General features: G+C 35.4%; 1 long non-coding RNA gene across 1 annotated transcript; it reads right to left on the minus strand.

The window, feature by feature from the left end:
* Nucleotides 1–12,454: 12,454 nt before the first annotated feature.
* LOC138869785 (uncharacterized) lies at nt 12,455–14,126 on the minus strand. The gene is made up of 3 exons (XR_011400036.1): nt 14,076–14,126; nt 13,677–13,743; nt 12,455–12,688 (listed from the first exon to the last, which is right to left on the minus strand). It is a non-coding gene; the product is annotated as an uncharacterized lncRNA (long non-coding RNA).
* Between the last annotated feature and the right edge of the window lie 9,468 nt (nt 14,127–23,594).

Consider the following 23,594-nt stretch of genomic DNA (forward strand, 5'->3'; position numbering starts at 1 on the left):
TGTCTGTTCTTTTACAAAAATAACCTTTTGACGATTGAAAGATACTCTAAGGCTATTTCGGTAAGAACGGTTTTAAGACGCGGCCGAAGCTGGCTCGGCTTTATTTTGACCAAAAATTCAAATGGTATTCACCTAACCGCTGACTCTTTGTTTTTTTTTTCAAATTACAATAAAAATCGGGTGTTGTAAATACGGCCCTTCAGCACCTCGGGGACGAAGATTTTTAAGGCTGTGTGGGTCAACTAGACCAAAAATCCTAAACATGATCAAAAAGGTGGTTGTTTATGCAAAGTCAGCCTTCCGGTGTCCCTTTCGGGAACATTCAGCTATGTCTTGATAAAACAGCGTCACCCGACTTCTTTATGACCAAATTAAAATTTGACATGTTTTTTTATTGGCTATTTTTAGCAAAAGGGGAGGTTGGACACTACTAGACTTATTTATGACAACATAAAAAATTTTGACACGTTTTTTATTTATTTTTTTGGTTTTTGACTATTTTAGCAAAAAGGGGGTTGGACCCGATGAGGGTTGCCTACGTATCTCACATCCGGTGAGAATCAAACCCGCGTAGTTCGGACAAATTAACTGAACTATTTTAAAACATGACTCTTTTCCGTTTTTATTTTTTTCCTGGCAAGACAATCTATTTTCCTTTTCTATTTTTGAAACAGACAAAATAACGATTTTTTTTTCATTTTCAACAAACAATAAAACAATCTATTTTAAAAAAATAAAAGACTCTTTTTTTCAATATTTTTTAGTAAAACAAAATTAAAAAAATCCTCTTTTTTTTTTCAAAATTTTGGCAGAGTTTCGCCAGTAATTGGTTATTGATTTTTTTTCTAAAATAATCAATTAATTCCCTAACTGATATATTCTTTTTCCTTTTTTTTTCCTTTCAATTTTCCAACATTCCAGAGATTCAGAAACCGGTCAACATGCAAGTTCGAAACAAATATATGTACAGAGCAAGTAGGATGCATCAGAATGGTCTTTTCATTTCAGGTTGCTAGTCCTAGACGGACCCAACCCCTGTGTTGAGTCCCCTAAGTCAAATGCAACGTGATGCAAATAAGCGTTCCTACTAGGGATCCGGCATGAAGTCACGTTATTCTATATTCAAAACCTTGGGTCAGTGTACTAGACTGTGTACCCGAGCGGACAACTCGAGTCGAGGAGGGGGCAACTTACCGGGAACCAAAAGGCCATCCGGCTTCGTAACTTGTCCGACCTCTTTCTTATTTCAGGGTATAACACTAACAGAATAAGGAGTCTCAACCAGTAAGCACATCCCCGGAGGTGAAGAGAGAAGGGTTCGGCACAGTTTATATATACAGTCAAATAATATCAAAGCGGTAAAAGCAGCATTTAGCACATTAGGCTCAAACATGTAAAAATCAGATAAAGCCAAATATAACAATTTATCTAAGCTCGAATTTCTAACCCTGAACCAGTGGTTCTGGGTTTAAAAAATAAATTCCCCAGCAGAGTCGCCAGAGCTGTCACACCTCCTTTTTCCTCCCTCGCGGGGGTACAAGGGAGTTTTTTCCAATTAAAGGACAATCGAAACGGGATTCGTTTATTTATTTCAGAGTCGCCACTTGGGAGATTTAGGGTGTCCCAAGTCACCAATTTTAATCCCGAATCGAGGAAAAGAATGACTCTGTATTACAGTCTGCGCACCAGAAATCCGGATAAGGAATTCTGTTAACCCGGGAGAAGGTGTTAGGCATTCCCGAGTTCCGTGGTTCTAGCACGGTCGCTTAACTGTTATATTCGGCTTGATTATCTAATATAATACGTATTATAAACTTATGTGCAAATTTTATCCCTTAGCCGCTTTTATTATTCTTTTTATTTATTGTTATTATTTTACGAAAAATTGCAACATTGTGAAAACGTATTTCAAATCACGTCGCAATCAATTGCACCCGTGGTTATCGACACATTTCGACTCCGTTGAGATTTAGATTTGGGTTACATAAATGCACACCCGTATTTAAGGAAATAACATTATTAAATACGCGCCTAGAGCGACTAGCGTGTCATTATTTTGGGTAGGGCCGTGAAATTTGCTAAAACGGCTCCTCCCTAATTCTAAGCAATTAACTGTACATTTATTGAGGGCCCCGAAATCTATACATTTCATTAAGCGAGGCTCATCTCATTTATTTTAAATGGACAAATCTTAAAGCGACTACATTTTTTCTATAAAAATTAGTCTCTAAAATAAAGAAAGAAAAATCCTAATTAATTACTAGCTTTTATAATTTTAAGAAAACATGACATGCTAATTGCTTGGTTAATACAAATATTGATGAAAAAAAAAATTTACTCTTAATTTCGAAATTTTAAATAAAATAAAAATTCAACAACTAATATTCAAAATAAACAAATATAGCTAGATTAAAACTCAGCATTGTTATTATTATTATTTTTTTAAAAAAAAATATTATTGAGATTAATTATTCACAATCATTTGAAACTATATTTAACCATAATTACTAAAGCTTATTAGAAAGTTTATTAGACTTAAACGTTCTTCTAATCTTGCTTAAGCTCAAGTCATGCCTTAATGCCTAATTTACGATGTTTAATTTAAATTCATGTTTTAACTAAATTTAGCTACTTGTTCATGATCAACCTACAATCTTGAAGCCTTCATAGCTAGTGAATTAACCTGTTTTGCCGAACTGATTTATTACAGACTAACTTATGATATTATTTTCTTATTCCAGCTATTATTTAGTAATTCATGAAATAGCTTAAATACAATCAACAAAAGAAACAAAGAAAAAAAACGAAATTAAAACTTCAAATTTTCATTCTTCATATGTATTCATGCTTCATATTTCGGATTACAATAACCAGTTTTTCAGTTGTGTACCTGATATTGGAAGCAAAAGAAAATGAATATGAGAATCAGCAGCAGCAGTAAAATCAGTACAACACAGCAACAATAGCCCAGCAACAGTAACAAACCAGTGGAGTAGTAATCCAAAAAAAACAAAATCTTCCAGCTTTGATGAAACAACAATTAATTCTGATTTCAAACAACAAAAGAAAGCAGAATATTTTTTTTAGTTTTTTTTTATTTTGAAAGCTTAAATATTTTCCGGAATTTTCTATCTCTTAAATGTTCAGCCCTTTCTCTCTCTTATTTTCAGATTTGTTTCTCTCTCTCGTATCTGTGTATTTTTTCTCTATCTCTCTGTATATATTTTCTTTTGATTTCAAGACTTCACATATATAACTCATCCCATAAACCTTTCAATTAATTAAAATCAATACTTTTTCTCTACCCAACCCATTATCTTTCCACTCATCCCCATTACATTAAATAAACATATCACACCACCCCATTTTATTTTGTCCCCCATGCTTCATTTAAAATAATGCAAGATTCCCCTTTAAATTAAATCTTGTCCCCCTTTATATTAAATAATCATATCACAACCCACCCCATTTCATTTTGTCCCCCATGCTTCAAATAAACAATTACAAAATGTACAATTCCTAAACTACCCCTTCCGACCTTACTGAAATTACCAAACTACCCCTGAACGTATTACAAATTTACCAAACTACCCATCAGCTATAACACATCAATTAATCAAACTTAACCAAAATATAGACAATATGATCAATTTCTAACAATGTTCAAACAACAATATGAACACGGATGAACATCATAACAACAATATCACATGAACATGATTTTAACAACATTTCAACAACAAATCACATGAACACAAATTGAACAACCAAGAACAACTAAAATTTGATTGAACAATATTTTTAGCAACAACAAACCTATTTTTCGGATTTAAACAACAACAATCAAACAAGTATATTTAGATTCTTAAATTCAATAATATTGAACTTAAAATCAACTCTAACAACATTACAACAAACAATTCTTATATTAAACTTTAAACAAGATTATGAGACCAATTCAAGAAATAATCACAAATGATAAACAAGAAATAAGAAAATCAAACTATACAAATTTCGGATTCAAGATCAATCAAACAAAGTATGAACATGAATGAAAAGATTCAACCACAATAACAAACTTTATTCAAATTTCGAATTGAACTTAAACAAAACAAATAAACATATTCAAATCACTAATCTTCAAATAATCAATTAATCTTTCTTAATTAAATCCAACAAAAAAAATATAACAAAGATACATGATCATGAATGAAATCTATATTAAACAAACAACGGATTCAAGCGATTTAAACTAAATCTAACAATATTAAACCTAAACTAACAATTCCTTTTTTGCAAAAATTAAATTAACATGAAATAAACTGAAAATCAATTAATTAAATTTTCATTTGAATCTGAAAATTAAACCAACCAAACATATAAACAAACTAAAAAAAATTATTTCAATGATGAACAAACAAAACAAGAATTGAATCATTTATCGATTTTGGATCCGAAAAATATCAAACAAATTACGGGCAAAAAATGAAACTCAAAAACCCACTAACCGGATCGAAACAATGACGAACTTGAACGGAAACAAATCTGCCCGGAAACAAATATCGCACCAAAATCATTTGACGCCGAAGACGATCACGAACGGACAAACGAAGAGCTTGAAGGAGAGGTAGCAGACAACCGTGAAAGCGATGCCGGACGGGGCAGCAACAATGCAAAACGTGAGCAGCAGTAGATGCTGGACGAAGCAGTCACGCAGCATCATGAAGTGAGGAAGAAGAAGAAGCAACGATCAACGTGAACTTGAAGAAGAAGAAACACTCGCGATCTTGAAGAAGAAGAAGAAACACGGGCGGCGGGTGTGTGTGTGTTGTGTTGCCGTGGTTGTGTGTGTGTATGTGAAGGAGAAGAGGTGGGGGAAGGGCAGCCATGGATGGGGTGTTTGGATGCTTGAAGAAGAAGAAGAAGAAAAGAGAGAAAGAGAAGGGGGGGGGCGGATGAGAGAGAGGGATTTTTTAGGGTTTTCTTCCTTTTCTTTTTTTTGTTTTGTTTTGTTTTGCTTTGTTTTTTTTTTGAAATGCAAGATAGGGGGTGTTGGGTTATGGACCGGGTTGACCCGGTTTGAAATGGACTGGGTCGTTTGGGAAGATTGGGCCATTTTTTGGGCCTGTGGCTTGAAATCGAAGAAGAGGCCCAATTCCGACTTTCTTTATATTTTCGCTCTCTTTTCTTCTTTTATTTTTCTAAAACTAAATTATAAAAATACTTAAACTATTATTAAGAACTAAATTAAGTTATAAAAGCGCAAATTAACTCCCAATAACAATTAACGCACAATTAAGTATTAATTAAGCATAAAATTGTATATTTGGACATTAAATGCTAAAAATGCAAACGATGCCTATTTTTGTAATTTTTAATTTTTGTAAAACAAATTTAATTACTAACAATTGTAGAATTAAATCCTATATGCAAAATGCGACATATTTTTGTATTTTTTATTAATTTAGCAAATAAACATGCACAGAAAAATACAAATAATTATTCAAAATATCACAAAACATCACAAAATTGCACACCAAGAAAAATTACTTTATTTTTTGAATTTTTTGGGAGTAATTCTCATATAGGGCAAAAATCACGTGCTTACAGCTGCAGCCCGAGCCATCCATATTTATTTATCGTCGACGACGCTCACTGGGGGTGTGTACAGACTCCGGAGGGGCTCCTACAGCCCAAGCGCAATATCTTGGTCAGTCATTGTTACCTGACCGGTCAGCCATTGTTACCTGACCAATTTATATCATACAGTGCCATTGTTACCACTGTTCAAGTATATCATCCAGTGTCATTGTTACCACTATTTCAAGTATATCACACAGTGTCATTGTTACCACTGTTTCAAGTATATCACACAGTGTCATTGTTACCACTGTTTCAAGTATATCACACAGTGTCATTGTTACCACTATTTCAAGTCACTTTATAATCAGTCCAGAAAATAATATAATAAGCCCCTTGGGCATTTACAAAACAGAAGTTCCCAGCCCGGAATACATTTAAAAATATCATTTAAGTTTTCAACACTTAGAATTATGGCTGAGTTTGCAAAACAGCATTTAAAACCTTGGACTGAAATTAAATGATATGCAAATCATGCTAAGCAGTAATATCAATCCTCGAAGGATTTTACAAATCGGCACAAGGCCCCAAACATGGCATCAAGCCCAGTAATATCAATGAAGTATGTGTATCAATCACCAGTATAGTATAAACATCACACGGGATGGACCAAGTCACAATCCCCAATAGTATCCGACCCCGCACTCGCCATGGAGTGCGTGTCACGCCTCAATATAGCGTTACGATGTGAAAGTCCGGGGTTTCAAACCCTCAGAACAGCATTTACATCTATTACTCACCTCTAACCGGCCGTAGACTAGTCCGCAATGCCCTTTCCTCTTGAATGGACCTCTTCGCGCGTCGAATCTAGTCAAAACCACAACGAATATGTTACAATAGGCTAAGGGAATATAACCCAATCGAAAAGACTCGAAAAATGTCAAAAATCCCGAAATTAGTAAAACCCAAGTCTCGGGCCCACATCTCGAAATTCAGAAATTTTTACATCAATACGACCCTTATCTCGCCACGAGTCTATACATACCAAATTCATAAAAATCGGAGTTCATTTGACCCCTCAAATCACCATTTAATTCTCTTAAGTTTCAAGCCCTAAACCACCATTTTTGTCCATAAATTACTTGAGTTTTCAGCTCTAATCCATGTATTTAACTTGAAAATAAGTAGAAACAACTCATCTTTGATGCTTGATGAAATCCCCCTTGAAATTCTCTCCAAAATAATCCAAGCCAAATGAAAGAAATGAAAGAAATAAGCCGAATCCGTGTTTAAAAGAATCTGCCCGTGCTTCGTCGAGTTGTACCTTGCACTTGTGCTATACAAGTTATACATCCTATTAAAATTGTTCCTTGTCGGACACCTTCTGTTTAAACACTCATAACGTCTTGTATAAATATCCAAATGACAAACGGTTTGAATATTTAGAAACTAGACTCAAAGATCTTTAATTTGATAGGTTGTACACCATATAACTCTTTATATATCCCAAGATATGAGCTTCTAAATCGGCTCCATGAAATCAGAAAATTTCTGGAGAAACTGCTCCACCAATCATCTTTAATCAATCATAACTTTCTCTAAAAATATCCAAATTAAGATTTCTTTAGCTTTCTGGAAACTAGATATGAAGGGATACAACTTTCATTTTTGAATCATCTCAAAATTCCTTGTATATCAAAAGATATAGGCCTCTGAAGTATACTCCACGATTGCAGTCCAAAGACCTTCTGCAGATATTTCTGCAGCTTTTTCTTTTCTTTTTGGTCCGAATTTCATTCCGTTAACCTTCCGAAATCCATCCGAGGCCCTCGGGACCTTAACCAATTATATCAACATGTCCCACAATATCATTCAAATTGTCCCAATCTTCGAAACACCCAAAATAACATTAAAACATCAAATCATCATCGGATTCAAGCCTATGAATCTCACGAACTTCCAAATTCCATTTTTGATCAAAAACCCAACCAAACCACGTCTGAATGACCTCAAATTTTGCATACAAGTCCAAATTGACATAACGAAGCTACAGAAACTCTCGGAATTCCATTCCGACCCTCGGATCAAAATCTCACCTATCAACCGAAATTCGCCAAAGTACTAACTTTGCCAATTCAAGCTTAATTCTATACCGGTCATCACAAAAATATTCCGGACACACTCTTAAGTCCCAAATCACCTAACGAAGCTATCCGAACCATAAAATTTGCATTTCGAGCTCTCTAACACATAAGTCAATATTCTATTGACTTTTCCAACTTAAGCTTCCTTAAAAGAGACTAAGTGTCTCAAACCTTACCAAAATCATCCCGGAATGACTTCAAATTTTGCACACAAGTCACATTCGATATTACGGACTTGCCCCATCTTTCGGAACCGCATTCCGGCCGCGATATCAAAATTTCCACTTCCGGTCGAATTTCTCAAAAACCTTCAAATTTCTATATTTAGCCAAATGACTTCAAAATGACCTCCGGACATCCGAATTCACTTCTGATCGCGCTCCCAACTCCAGAATCACCATACGGAGCTATTCCTAGACTCAGAATCCCAAACGGATTTCTATAACACTGAAATGCCTTCCAACCCAAATTTATGAAATTCTTCTAAAGTACTAACTTTCACAGTATACGCTGAAATGCTCACGGGTTACCCAAAACCAAATCCGGACATACGCCCAAGTCCGAAATCATCATACGAATATGCTGGAACTTTCAGATCCCAATTCCGAGGTCGTTTACTCAAAATTCTAATCCTAGTTCATTTCTTCAATTTTAAGCTTTCAAATATGAGAATTTCCATTTAGATTTGACTCCAAACTTCCTGAATTTTAATTCTGACCATACACACAAGTCAATATACCTGAGATGAAGCCGTTCATGGCCTCAAACTGTTGAATGACGCGCCAGAGCTCAGAACGACCGATCGGGTCGTTACAATCTCCCCCACTTAAACATACGTTCGTCCTCGAACGTGCTGAGAACTACACTGAAGTAGTCCAAAATCACTTGTTTAACACATCATGCACTTTCCCATGCCACCACTACTCCGTTGAGCACATTAGCTCAATAATTCTGTAGATATACTTATTTATTCAAGCAAATAAGCCATTAGGCCCAATTCCAACATCCTGAATTTCCCTGCCAAGCCTGTTTCCATCATACGACCACCATATCAATCTCCACACGTTGTACCCAAACATGACTGCATAACTTTGCTGAATTCACACTTTGCATCACTTACTCATAGAACCACAATAACATTCTTTAAACATAATGGTCGAAATTCCACGAATCTGATGCTCCCATTGCATCTCATGATCTACACAGGTCTTGCTCTAGTTTTTTTTTTATATATTTTTTTTTCAACACCGATACGACTGAAGAGATGTGCCGAAATTCACAACCAACTGTTGAATCAACAATTCATTGGATCTACACTCCTGACAAGTTCCATTACCTTGTCCCAAACCAAAGAATGGTCTTTGCTCTATAATATACTTCATATAATCAGTTTGTACTGACCCCAAATCTAGTAACCTCGTCTCACCCAGTACGAACTGCTCAGGCAATAAGCCACCTCAGACATAATCAAAAATCCCACAAGGCGCCACAATGTGCCAGTATGCTATCAATTCGAACGCGATACAAAAGGAAGGCGAACTCTAGAAGGAACTACTCAACTCGCACACTAACATAAACTTCCTCAGAAAACAGGAAAACAGAACGCACAAAAGCAAATATGGGCACTGAACTGAACATCACACTGTTGCGGCGTGCAACCCGATCCAAACAACATACCCTTGGCGGTGTGCCACCCGATCCACATATAGAACTCACATAAGGAGATATACGTCGAGCTGAATAGCTCATCACATCAAAATACCGAACATCGGTCATAAACACACTAAGGTGCATAATATCATTCCCAAGGAAACATATAGCGCTATAGGCTACAAACTCAAGCACAACTGAGGTGCGATACATGATCTAAGTCTCATCCTGCTCATATAACATCACCGCTGAGCGGAACCTCAACACATAAGGAATTTACCAAGCCGTCTCACAACTCATACGGTGCAATATATCTTTACATGAATTAACTGACCACGAAATAAGACTGCGACTATCCTTCCATAAAGAGCGCATTGCTGAAATAAACACAACTGGCCTGACGTAAGGCTCACTTCCACATTTAAATCTATCCACCGACCTCAAGTCGATCCTGATCGTGCCAAGCTAGGCCAATAATCTTTCACAGGTCCATAACCCAATAAACAGAGTGCCCTCCAGGCATAAATTCTCAAATGGATGATATTACCAAAATCCTCATACTTGGTTTAAATTTCTAATTAATCAAGTGACTACATGTCACACTTATACAATATTCTTGTGGGACAAGCTCCCACCATCTTCCGAAATAATTAACGGGTCTGCACATCCAAACCACCAGCTGCACTAACGCTGAAAAGCGATCAAGAATCACTAACCAGGATGCAAAGCCTTTCTCACAGAACACCGACTTCAGGTGATACTGACGTCAATACCCATCTTACTCAAAACACTGAAACTCATATACTGCTCATCCGAGATCGTGACATCACAGTCATTGACCAAACTGCAACCTTGGTCCTTACTTCAAATTCCATACCACTCACTGCACCTCACGTGCCAATATACGATAGACGCGATTTCCATCACAACTCTGGAACCGCCGATAGGCTAATACTTCATCACATAAGACTTTCCATTTAACTCACTTCAGGAGAACTATAGCAGCATACAGGCGAATCCTCATAATCGTCGAATATGCCAATCTCTAAGTAGTTGTCCAAGCCACCATAACACTTTCTGGGATCCGCCTACTCATAATAGGCCCTAACAAAAGAATGCTTCAGAATAACATCAATCACTGCGGCCGACAAGCCTCACATGCATAACTCGATCACGCTGAACGAACCGATCACTGACACCAGTATACCAACTCAACTATGGCTAATCAATCTACTTCCTTCCAATTTATCCTTGATTGCCTTAGAAATAATAATATCTCCCTTTAACACCTAACTTATTTCAACCAAACTCACCCCGAGTGACCTTAAATCACGAGACCATGCTGTCTCAAATACCATGACCATTTCATGTCTCTCAAATGCTACACCGCAAGTCAAAACATCATAGAACATTCTGTGCCTTTCTTCATAAGCTGCTTCAAAAGCTTGACTCTTAACCGTACTTATAGACTCAAAATCATTAGGCACCACACTTTACCTCTTGAATTAACTAGGACTGTTATTGAGAGCCACCCAGCTCTGACTTGGCCCCGAATGCAACCAACTCTACTGAATTTTATAACATATGAATACCCTCTCGATAAAGCACCCAGAGGGATCACTTCCCTCGAAGCCTGCACCTATACGAGGCATAAATCATGAATCTTCCCTCAAGTCTGAACATGAGCCAATAAGGCTAACCATAGCATGCATCCAACAATTCATTTACTCAAATTACCACTCATGGTCCTTTTCCGTAGCTGCAATAACCCACCAATACGCCAATAACCAGAATTCACGCAGGTAATAAACCGTGCAATCAGCTAATCAACAGCAAGCTCCCCAACTTGGCTCGAAGCCATAGATCACAACACATATACTCTATTGCTGTCGTAATATCATGGTGAGATTAAACTCACTCCATCATAAGCTCGTGGAAACACGAATCATCTGGAATTTTAACTCTTCTGCAATTCTTGCATTTACTCACACAACAGTTAAGCCCACTCTCTAGGCGACCAAATTTTTCAAATATTTCGGCAGAGCCTCCTTTGTAATTGGTCCTATCCACCTGCCAGAGAATTACCAAAACCATCCTAACAACACATCCACAACTTGACAAAGCATCACAATGCATATCAATTACATAAATCTAAATTGATACATGGACATGTGTTGCACCTATTTGAATCATAACACATAGAAAATACCCTTCAACCCTCCATTATTGGGCTATTCAATCAAGTAGGAACATATTCTTCCTTTAATATTTTCGACCTTCGAGGTGGTCTCCTTGACTCAACGATTTCGTCATAATACATTTACGGAAGCGATCTCAGCTCCCAGACTTATCTAACTAGGAGACACGAAAAATATTATTCACGCGCCCATAACTCGAGCTACTCAACAAATCACAATAAGAAACGAATCACTTAACAGTTTATCTACTATCCAGTAGGTTTCTTCGCCACTACTAAGTCATACAAATACACCTCGCAACACTAATATACTCATCACGTGGATATCCAACCGTCATTCCGGCTAACAAGGACAATAATGAACATATGAGTTCAAAACACTTGCTCACAAAATCAGCACCTCGATGCTCAAGCCATTGGCAAAGATTTGGCCTCAAGCCCTCCTGACTAGTCTAACTTCAAACTTACAGAGATTACACCTCGCCCCTCGATCAGGGAATCAAAAGCCATCGAGACACATCTGATACTGAGCGCCCGTTGGTGCATACGATCACGCGGAAGGAATTTCAAAAGTTTCTTTTCAAGCTAAATCGAGGACGCACGATAAGAATTCAAGAATGTGAAGTTTTCCTAAAGATTCTGCAGCCTCCCGAGGATAAGTACAGACGTCTCCGTACCGATCCGCGAGACTCTACTAAACCGGCTCATGACTCGTGAGACCAAGTAACCTAGGCTCTGATACCAACTTTGTCACGACCCAAATCCCGGTCATGATGGCGCCCAACACACTACTAGGCAAGCCCGACCATTATTCAACACTTAACCCAATTTATCAAAAATAGTGGAAAAAATATCAATTAAGCAAGATTAAAGTACTGAAAATTTTAACAAAATACACAATATAATCTCACTATGACCCGGTGTCACGAATCTGAGCCTCTAGAATACAGAATATCATCCTAATACATGGTATATCCAAAGTCTGATATGCGGAAATAAAAAGATAGGATAGGAGGGAGAAGATCAATGGTTGCGAACGCCGTGCAGCTACCTCGATACTCCCAGAGGCTGCATCTGCTGATCAACTGGATCTACTGAGCCTGAGACTGCCCTGGATCTGCACACAAGGTGCAGGGAGTAAAGTGAGTACTCCGACCCAGTGAGTAATAAAAGTAACTACAGTCCGAAGATAAGAAAATCCAGTAAATACACAAAGTAAGCTAAAATCCAAATATACAACAACATATGGAACTGAGCAGCTAAACACTAGTATAAATACAAATACATGAATGCAATGCAATGCATATGATGGTACATTCCAGTACCCACTGCGGCGTGCAGCCCGAGCCATCCATATTTATTTATCGTCGACGACGCTCACTGGGGGTGTGTACAGACTCCGGAGGGGCTCCTACAGCCCAAGCGCAATATCTTGGTCAGTCATTGTTACCTGACCGGTCAGCCATTGTTACCTGACCAATTTATATCATACAGTGCCATTGTTACCACTGTTCAAGTATATCATCCAGTGTCATTGTTACCACTATTTCAAGTATATCACACAGTGTCATTGTTACCACTGTTTCAAGTATATCACACAGTGTCATTGTTACCACTGTTTCAAGTATATCACACAGTGTCATTGTTACCACTGTTTCAAGTCACTTTATAATCAGTCCAGAAAATAATATAATAAGCCCCTTGGGCATTTACAAAACAGAAGTTCCCAGCCCGGAATACATTTAAAAATATCATTTAAGTTTTCAACACTTAGAATTATGGCTGAGTTTGCAAAACAGCATTTAAAACCTTGGACTGAAATTAAATGATATGCAAATCATGCTAAGCAGTAATATCAATCCTCGAAGGATTTTACAAATCGGCACAAGGCCCCAAACATGGCATCAAGCCCAGTAATATCAATGAAGTATGTGTATCAATCACCAGTATAGTATAAACATCACACGGGATGGACCAAGTCACAATCCCCAATAGTATCCGACCCCGCACTCGCCATGGAGTGCGTGTCACGCCTCAATATAGCGTTACGATGTGAAAGTCCGGGGTTTCAAACCCTCAGAACAGCATTTACATCTATTACTCACCTCTAACCGGCCATAGACTAGTCCGCAATGCCTTTTCCTCTTGAATCGACCTCTTCACGCGTCGAATCTAGTCAAAACCACAACGAATATGTTACAATAGGCTAAGGGAATATAACCCAATCGAAAAGACTCGAAAAATGTCGAAAATCCCGAAATTAGTAAAACCCGAGCCTCGGGCCCACATCTCGAAATTCAGAAATTTTTACATCAGTACGACCCTTATCTCGCCACGAGTCTATACATACCAAATTCATAAAAATCGGAGTTCATTTGACCCCTCAAATCACCATTTAATTCTCTTAAGTTTCAAGCCCTAAACCACCATTTTTGTCCATAAATTACTTGAGTTTTCAGCTCTAATCCATGTATTTAACTTGAAAATAAGTAGAAACAACTCACCTTTGATGCTTGATGAAATCCCCCTTGAAATTCTCTCCAAAATAATCCAAGCCAAATGAAAGAAATGAAAGAAATAAGCCAAATCCGTGTTTAAAAGAATCTGTCCGTGCTTCGTCGAGTTGTACCTTGCACTTGTGCTATACAAGTTGTACATCCTATTAAAATTGTTCCTTGTCGGACACCTTCTGTTTAAACACCCATAACGTCTTGTATAAATATTCAAATGACAAACGGTTTGAAGATTTAGAAACTAGACTCAAAGATATTTAATTTGATAGGTTGTACACCATATAACTCTTTATATATCCCGAGATATGAGCTTCTAAATCGGCTCCATAAAATCAGAAAATTTCTGGAGAAACTGCTCCACCAATCATCTTTAATCAATCATAACTTTCTCTACAAATATCCAAATTACGATTTCTTTAGCTTTATGGAAACTAGATATGAAGGGCTACAACTTTCGTTTTTGAATCATCTCAAAATTCCTTGTAGATCAAAAGATATAGGCCTCCGAAGTACACTCCACGATTGCAGTCCAAAGACCTGCAGAAATTTCTGCAGCTTTTTCTTTTCTTTTTGGTCCGAATTTCATTCCGTTAACCTTCCGAAATCCACTCGAGGCCCTCGGGACCTTAACCAATTATATCAACATGTCCCACAATATCATTCAAACTTTTCCCAACCTTCGAAACACCCAAAATAACATCAAAACATCAAATCATCATCGGATTCAAGCCTATGAATCTCACGAACTTCCTAATTCCATTTTTGATAAAAAAACCAACCAAACCACGTCTGAATGACCTTAAATTTTGCAGACAAGTCCAAATTGATATAACGAAGCTACAGAAACTCTCGGAATTCCATTCCGACCCTCGGATCAAAATCTCACCTATCAACCGGAATTCGCCAAAATACTAACTTTGCCAATTCAAGCTTAATTCTACACCGGTCATCACAAAAATATTCCGGACACACTCCTAAGTCCCAAATCACCTAACGAAGCTATCCGAACCATAAAATTCGCATTTCGAGCTCTCTAACACATAAGTCAATATTCGGTTGACTTTTCTAACTTAAGCTTCCTTAAAAGAGACTAAGTGTCTCAAACCTTACCAAAATCATCCCGGAATGACTTCAAATTTTGCACACAAGTCACATTCGACATTACGGACTTGCCCCATCTTTCGGAACCTCATTCCGACCGCGATATCAAAATTTCCACTTCCGGTCGAATTTTCTCAAAAACCTTCAAATTTCTATATTTAGCCAAATGACTTCAAAATGACCTCCGGACATCCGAATTCACTTCCAATCGCGCTCCCAACTCCAGAATCACCATACGGAGCTATTCCCAGACTCGGAATCCCAAACGGACATCTATAACACTGAAATGCCTTCCAACCCAAATTTATGAAATTCTTCTAAAGTACTAACTTTCACAATATACGCCGAAATGCTCACGGGTTACCCAAAACCAAATCCGGACATACGCCCAAGTCCGAAATCATCATACGAACATGCTGGAACTTTCAGATCCCAATTCCGAGGTCGTTTACTCAAAATTCTAATCCTAGTTCATTTCTTCAATTTTAAGCTTTCAAAATGAGAATTTCCATTTAGATTTGACTCCAAACTTCCTGAATTTTAATTCTGACCATACACACAAGTCAATATACCTGAGATGAAGCCGCTCATGGCCTCAAACTGCTGAATGACGCGCCAGAGCTCAGAACGACCGATCGGGTCGTTACACTTGAACTTTTAGTTTATGTTTAAACTCGTAGGATATGAATATAACTTTTAGTTTTTAGGTTTTGTTCTTGTGAATTTAACTTGTAGGATATAAATTGAAACTTTTAGGATATGAGTTGAATTTTTAGGATATAAATAGAATTTTTAGGATATGACTTGAACTTTTATGGATATGAATTGAACCTTTAGGATATAAATTGAACTTTGAGTTTATGTTTAAACTCGTAGGATAAGAATTGATGAACTTTTAGTTTTTAGGTTTTGTTCTTGTGAATTGAACTTGTACGATATAAATTGAAGCTTTTATGTATGACTTGAACTTTTTACGATATGAGTTGAAACTTTTAGGATATGAGTTGAACTTTTAGGAAATAAATTGAACCTTTAGGATATGTATTGAACCTTTAGGATATGACTTGAAGTTTTAATTTATGTTTAAACTCGTAAGATATGAATATAACTTTTAGTTTTTAGGTTTTGTTCTTGTGAATTGAACTTGTAGGATATAAATTGAAGATTTTATGTATGACTTGAACTTTTTAGGATATGAATTGAAACTTTTAGGATATGAGTTGAACTTTTAGGAAATAAATTGAACCTTTAGCATATGTATTGAACCTTTAGGATATGACTTGAACTTTTAGTTTATGTTTAAACTCGTAGGATATGAATATAACTTTTAGTTTTTAGGTTTTGTTCTTGTGAATTGAATTTTTAGGATATGAATTGAAACTTTTAGGATATGAGTTGAATTTTTAGGATATAAATAGAAATTTTAGGATATGACTTGAACTTTTGTGGATATAAATTGAACCTTTAGGATATAAATTGAACTTTGAGTTTATGTTTAAACTCGTAGGATAAGAATTGATGAACTTTTAGTTTTTAGGTTTTGTTCTTGTGAATTGAACTTGTACGATATAAATTGAAGCTTTTATGTATGACTTGAACTTTTTACGATATGAGTTGAAACTTTTAGGATATGAGTTGAACTTTTAGGAAATAAATTGAACCTTTAGGATATGTATTGAACCTTTAGGATATGACTTGAAGTTTTAAGTTTATGTTTAAACTCGTAAGATATGAATATAACTTTTAGTTTTTAGGTTTTGTTCTTGTGAATTGAACTTGTAGGATATAAATTGAAGCTTTTATGTATGACTTGAACTTTTTAGGATATGAATTGAAACTTTTAGGATATGAGTTGAACTTTTAGGAAATAAATTGAACCTTTAGCATATGTATTGAACCTTTAGGATATGACTTGAACTTTTAGTTTATGTTTAAACTCGTAGGATATGAATATAACTTTTAGTTTTTAGGTTTTGTTCTTGTGAATTGAATTTTTAGGATATGAGTTGAATTTTTAGGATATAAATAGAAATTTTAGGATATGACTTGAACTTTTGTGGATATGAATTGAACCGTTAGGATATAAATTGAACTTTTAGTTTATGTTTAAACTCGTAGGATAAGAATTGATGAACTTTTAGTTTTTAGGTTTTGTTCTTGTGAATTGAACTTGTACGATATAAATTGAAGCTTTTATGTATGACTTGAACTTTTTACGATATGAGTTGAAACTTTTAGGATATGAGTTGAACTTTTAGGAAATAAATTGAACCTTTAGGATATGTATTGAACCTTTAGGATATGACTTGAAGTTTTAAGTTTATGTTTAAACTCGTAAGATATGAATATAACTTTTAGTTTTTAGGTTTTGTTCTTGTGAATTGAACTTGTAGGATATAAATTGAAGCTTTTATGTATGACTTGAACTTTTTAGGATATGAATTGAAACTTTTAGGATATGAGTTGAACTTTTAGGAAATAAATTGAACCTTTAGCATATGTATTGAACCTTTAGGATATGACTTGAACTTTTAGTTTATGTTTAAACTCGTAGGATATGAATATAACTTTTAGTTTTTAGGTTTTGTTCTTGTGAATTGAATTTTTAGGATATGAGTTGAATTTTTAGGATATAAATAGAAATTTTAGGATATGACTTGAACTTTTGTGGATATGAATTGAACCGTTAGGATATAAATTGAACTTTTAGTTTATGTTTAAACTCGTAGGATAAGAATTGATGAACTTTTAGTTTTTAGGTTTTGTTCTTGTGAATTGAACTTGTACGATATAAATTGAAATTTTACGATATGACTTGAACTTTTTACGATATGAGTTGAACCTTTAGGATATGACTTGAACTTTTTGTGGATATGAATTGAAGGTTTAGGATATGAATTGAACTTTTAGTTTATGTTTTGGAATTTTAGATTGCCGGAGGATTATTAGAAGAGGTTGATGACGTTATTAGACATGCAATAGAACTTCCACCAAGAATAACTAAGACATAGTACCTGGCAAAGTGTGCCTTTAATTGTTCTTCTCATTAGCGACAATGATGATGAGAAGGCAATGGCATGTGTTTCAAATAGTGATGGTGTAGGTAGGAATTTAGTATTTTCTAAGTAGATAAAAGAAGAGCTTATAGAGTAATTTTGTACTTCATTTTCCATGAGGAAAAGAAGTTTAATTGAGAGTGACAAGGTTGATGAAGACGGAATGTGTTTCCGTTGGTCATGGCAGTTCCCATAGAATGGGGATCATAAGACTCTATGATGACAGAGATTATAGGAAGTTTTGTTCTAAATTTTCTTTCAAGTCTGATCCGTACAAGCTTAATGTGATATTGGTGATATTTCTTCGGATTCAGACAATGATTTGACCGACAAAAGTATGGAAATGCTCTTAAAAAGAATTAAAGGTAAAAACTTTTCAGCATCCTTCTCTACCAAGAAAAACATTTTACCTTTAATTCTTTTTAAGAGCATTTCCATACTTTTGTCGGTCAAATCATTGTCTGAATCCGAAGAAATATCACCAATATCATATTAAGCTTGTACGGATCAGACTTGGAAGAAAGTTTAGAACAAAACTTTCTATAATCTTTGTCATCATAGAGTCTTATGATCCCCGCTTTATGGGAACTGCCATGACCAACGGAAAACATTCCGTCTTCATCAACGTTGTCACTATCAATCAAACTTCCTTTCCTCTTGGAAAGTGAAGTAGAGAATTCCTCTATAACCTCTTTTATCTACTTAGGAAATGTTAAATCCTACCTATACCATCACTATTTTGAAACACATGTCGTTGCCTTCTCATTATCATTGTAGCTATAGAGATCAACAATTGATCAAAGACACACCCTGTCAGGTACTGTATCCAAGTTATTCTCTGTATCCAAGTTCATCCCGAGTAATAGTACCACGAGGATAATCACCAAAGCCACCAGACAGCTTTATGATGCCAATGAAGCAAGATGAGCTATTCAATGAAACTCGTATTGTAAAGAAGAAGAAAGAGACTGATTCAGAAAGGAGGGTCGAGCCTCGACTATATACATGTAAGTTTTTTACTTTTCATTAAGTATTTTGATTTACTTTTATATAAATTTTGAAATACTAATTCAATATATATAATTTTTCATATAGGTTCGCTTCACATGCAGCTGACGTGGGGGAATTCATACGCAGTCAACCACCTAATGAATCGGGCGAGGCAATCCAACTTTCGGACGAGGATGCTGAAAGAACACTCCTTGAGTACTTTATATACTTTGAACTAGACAAAAAAATTTAGTTCTATTGTGTTAGTTCTTTTTAGTTCGAATGGGCTTGTAATAAGCGTTAACTTAGTTTTGTTAGCTTAATGTGTTAGTTCTATTGATTGTTGCTTTTAATTGTTGTTGTTGTTGTTGCTTGTTGCTGGCATAAAATGCCTGTTTAGGATGTTTGGTAAGCTGACAGGTGGTGTAGCTGCCAAAACAGGCAGTTTCTGCCAAAAATATACCAAGAAAAGCGACCAACTTTGGTCTCTATTTGGTCGCATTTCACTATAAAAAAATAATTTTTTGGGCAATAGCGACCAACCTTGGTCACTACCTGCCCAGATTTCTATTAAAAAAATACAATTTCTGGAAATATAGCGACCAATGTTGGTCGCTTATCTTTAAAAAAAATTAAATTCTTGAATTTAGCGACCAACTTTGGTCTCTATTGTCCAGATTTTAAAATATAATATTTGGATTAGAGACCAAAGTTGGTCTCTTTCTAATGATTAATGATAAATTAAAAACAACGTATTTCATATGTAGAGACCAACTTTGGTCGCCAAATATATATTATTAAATTAATATAGCGACCAAAGTTGGTCACTAAAGTCAAAATCAGAATATTTAGTCTTTTTACCTTAGAGACCAATGTTGGTCGCTAAAGGGACCAGTAATATTGCGACCAGGCATGTTTGGTCGCTTTTAGGCCTATAAGCGACCAACTTTGGTCGCTTTTTGTGGTCGCTTTTTACCGGATTTCTAGTAGTGCTACGACCTTTACAAGCCAAAACATAAGCTTGACAAGTGGACCAAGAAGCATTGATCTTTGCGAAGAAGCAGTGTCCTTATTATATTTTGCTTCATTTTTGCAGAATATTAGAATAAATATTTAATAAATTTTTTAGACGAAGTTCTTCCTGTGTGCATCCGCCCTCAGCTTATCCCCTGAATAGAAGTGTGTCATAACGGCGAAGGTTCAACTCTATGAACCAAACGACCCTAAGTCAACTGAATTAACAACTGTTTGAAGTATATTCCACACTCCCTTTTGTGGGTACAACTAATTGCAAAATTTCAGTCAAAGCACATATGTTCATGAGATTCTTTAGTATATATGATTTTCAAAATTTCATAACTGCAACTATACTACATACGTAAATACTCGAAAGTTTCATTGACCAATTTTGTGGAATAATATAAAGCAAAGAATTACTTAGTGACGTCTTCAGTTCACACCCACAGCCACCGCCTATGTCATGTCGTACTTAATCGCTAAAAGGCTTATACCAGTTTGAAGAAAGCTTATAGATAAAAAAATAGAATAAAAAAGATGGAATGAAATTAATGCAAAAAAAATATGAGAAATATAATGGTAAAAAGATTTTTTTTTCAAAGTTTGCTGTGCAGAAAAATGGATATGCAGATTAGAAATTATACACAAATTTAAGTGCAAACCGTTAATCTATATATGAGTCATCTTTTAAATCAGTATTGTAAACTTTATCTCACAAAACTACAAGATTGATCGATGTCTAATAAGTATTGTTCAAATACAGTAATGAAGCGATAACCACGATTCAAGCAAACTCCTATTGTTTTTATAATTAAACTAAGACAAAATGCTAATTAAATTGAGTCAGAATTGGATCATTTCTAAATCTAATCAAGATCAGGAAATTTCCAAACAGTATCTTAAACTCTTGAGTAGACACACACTCAAAAATAGACATCTTTGACCCACCCTTTTTTGTCAAAGAGAGATGCATTTATGGCAAGGTTCATTCCTACGATATTGTCCTTGGAATGAATAAAATTTGGAATTACTTGAACTAAAATTTGAGCAGATGTAGACTTTTAAAAGCATGTAATTCTGAATTGAAAATCAGAAAGGAAAAAGGATTAATTTTAGTCTTGTGAGTGTAAAAATGAAGAAATACGTGTAAAATCGTAAAAATAGCACGGTATAGCCAGTTTTCGGACTGGTTACTCAAAAATAGTCAGCGTTTACGAAGTCAATGAAAAATAGTCACTATTTTGCTGCAACAGAGACCAACATAATATACTAGAGTTCGGTGCACCTGTGTATGAACTCCAACATATTATGCTGGACCGGTATACTTTGCTGACTCCAGTATAATATACTAGAGACTGGAGCACCGGTGCTCCAAACTCCAGTATATTATACTGGACAATTATACTTGTTGGAACTCCAGTATATTATGCTTGAGTTCTAGTGTACTTATGCTGGAACTCCAGTATAATATACTGGCGTATTTTTCGGGTTTTGAACAGTATTTTCCCTCAGATTTATCTTTACATGAAAAGTGGCTAAATTTCGATTACTTTTGAAACTGGGCTATTTTTAAACGACCAGTTGTAAATCTGGTTATTTTTGAATTTCTCCCTGTAAAATCTTATCTAGTTGGGCCGAAGAGCCTTTGTGAAAAATGTCTAACGAATAATTCTACATAATGGGTCACACTTTGTTTTGAGCCTTCAAAGTTCAATTGCTTAGCTTGATGCGATTATACATGATTTATACACACACTCACTATATATATATATATATATATATATATTTAGTTTTAAGCGATCGGGTGGACTGTGGACTGTTATTTAGGTTAATTCGTCAATTTATATGACTACTTGCTAGAGCGCAAAAGTGTCTTCTCATAGGTACTAATTACCAGTCCATCAAGTGGGGCATTTTCATACATAGAGAGAAATTCAAAAATAGCCAGATTCACAAGTGGTCATTCAAAAATAGCCACAATTTCAAAAGTAATCGAAATTTAGTCATTTTTCATGCAAAGATAAATCTGAATGAAAAATTCCAGTATAATATACTGGTCCAGTATAATATACTGGAGTTTGGAGCAACGGTGCTCCAGTCTCCAGTATATTATACTGGAGCCAGCAAAGTATATCGGTCCAGCATAATATGCTGGAAGTTCATACACAGGTGCACCGAACTCCAGTATATTATGCTGGACCGGTCTCTGTTGTAGTAAAATAGTGGTTATTTTATATTGACTCGGTAAACGCTGGCTATTTTTTAATGACCAGTCTAAAAACTGGCTAAACCGTGCTATTTTAACTGATACATATCCACTTTTTGGGCCACCATTAAAGTTATACTTGTATTACATAAAGTTTTGCAAAGTGTAGCCGCTCGAATCTAAAGTAATTCAATTTCTTCAATGCAACTTCAGAAATCAAATATGAAGCTCTTCTATCTTTCAAATGCAACTTCAAAAAATCGAATCTTAAGTAGTTCGTCTATTACAACTTCAGATTTCGAATCTTAAATTTTGGAACATAAATTTGTTCTTCGAATTTCAACAATTCAATACATGATTCACTGCTCAAATCTACTACAAATGAGCTTAAATTTGAAATATAACTTTTAAATATCATAAATAACAAATCTCAATCATTAAATTGTCAAAATAACAATAAATTTAACAAACATATTTTGCAACTAAGAAAAAGAAGAAACTCTCAGCCGAAAGAAGAAGAAAACAACATTAAAAAACCTGACATATGTATGAACGAAATTTTACACCCCACCACAAACAAAAGAAATTTATAATTATCATAAAATTGAGGGTAAAACAGAGAAATTGAATAATGAAAGAATTGTATAAATAAATGAATGGTATACAAACAAGGACCGGAGGTTAATTACCGTCGTATTTGATGTTTTCGGTTGTCTCTAACCTTAGATTAAAACTATTTCATAGAAAAAACAATAGTAAAGAGACCAAGTTAGAAGAATTTGGAGAATTTACACTGAAACTGTATCCTATAAATTTAATTTCCTAAAGAAATAAGATCAAGAATGGCTTGATTCTTGCTTTTGGGTATCATTATTTTCAGAATTTGCAGTTCCAAAACGAACCATATTAATTCCTGGATAAGCAAATGGAGCTATTTCTTCATTATTATTATCAATTTGACTTGCAATAATAATTTTTCCTTCATTTTGAGCCAACATACATCGACCTTTCTTTTTGCCACCAGGAATATTGGTGCATGGATTTGCTCCTTTGGATGGAACTGAACCTCTTGGAAGTGATTGAATGATTAAATCAGTATTCTTCTTTAACCATTCCTCTCCTTCTAATATCCTCAATCCA

This window comes from Nicotiana sylvestris, chromosome 5, assembly GCF_000393655.2.
Source record: "Nicotiana sylvestris chromosome 5, ASM39365v2, whole genome shotgun sequence".
NCBI classification, from domain to species: domain Eukaryota; kingdom Viridiplantae; phylum Streptophyta; class Magnoliopsida; order Solanales; family Solanaceae; genus Nicotiana; species Nicotiana sylvestris.